The following is a 433-nucleotide window of genomic DNA, read 5'->3' as shown; positions in this document are numbered from 1 at the left end:
GTGGCTAGGAAGGGTCTGCCAAGGATGATGGATTCATCCATGCACTTCCCAGTCTCTAGGACTATGAAATCGTCTTCAACTTTTACCAGAACATCCTCTACAAGTCCATAGGCTTGTTTTCTTGAGTTGTCTGCCATCTCTAGTGAGATTTTTGCAGCTTGCACCTCAAAGATCCCTAGCTTCTCCATTACAGAGAGAGGCATGAGGTTTATACTTGACCCTAAGTCACACAAGGCCTTCTTGAAGGTCATGGTGCCTATGGTACAAGGCATTGAAAACTTCCCAGGATCCTGTCTCTTTTGAGGCAGTTTCTGCCTAGACAAGTCATCCATTTCTTTGGTGAGCAAAGGGGGTTCATCCTCCCAAGTCTCATTTCCAAATAACTTGTCATTCAACTTCATGATTGCTCCAAGGTATTTAGCAACTTGCTCTT

Source organism: Arachis duranensis, chromosome 7 (genome assembly GCF_000817695.3).
Source record: "Arachis duranensis cultivar V14167 chromosome 7, aradu.V14167.gnm2.J7QH, whole genome shotgun sequence".
Lineage (NCBI taxonomy): Eukaryota > Viridiplantae > Streptophyta > Magnoliopsida > Fabales > Fabaceae > Arachis > Arachis duranensis.
Note: the sequence above shows the minus strand (reverse complement) of the source record.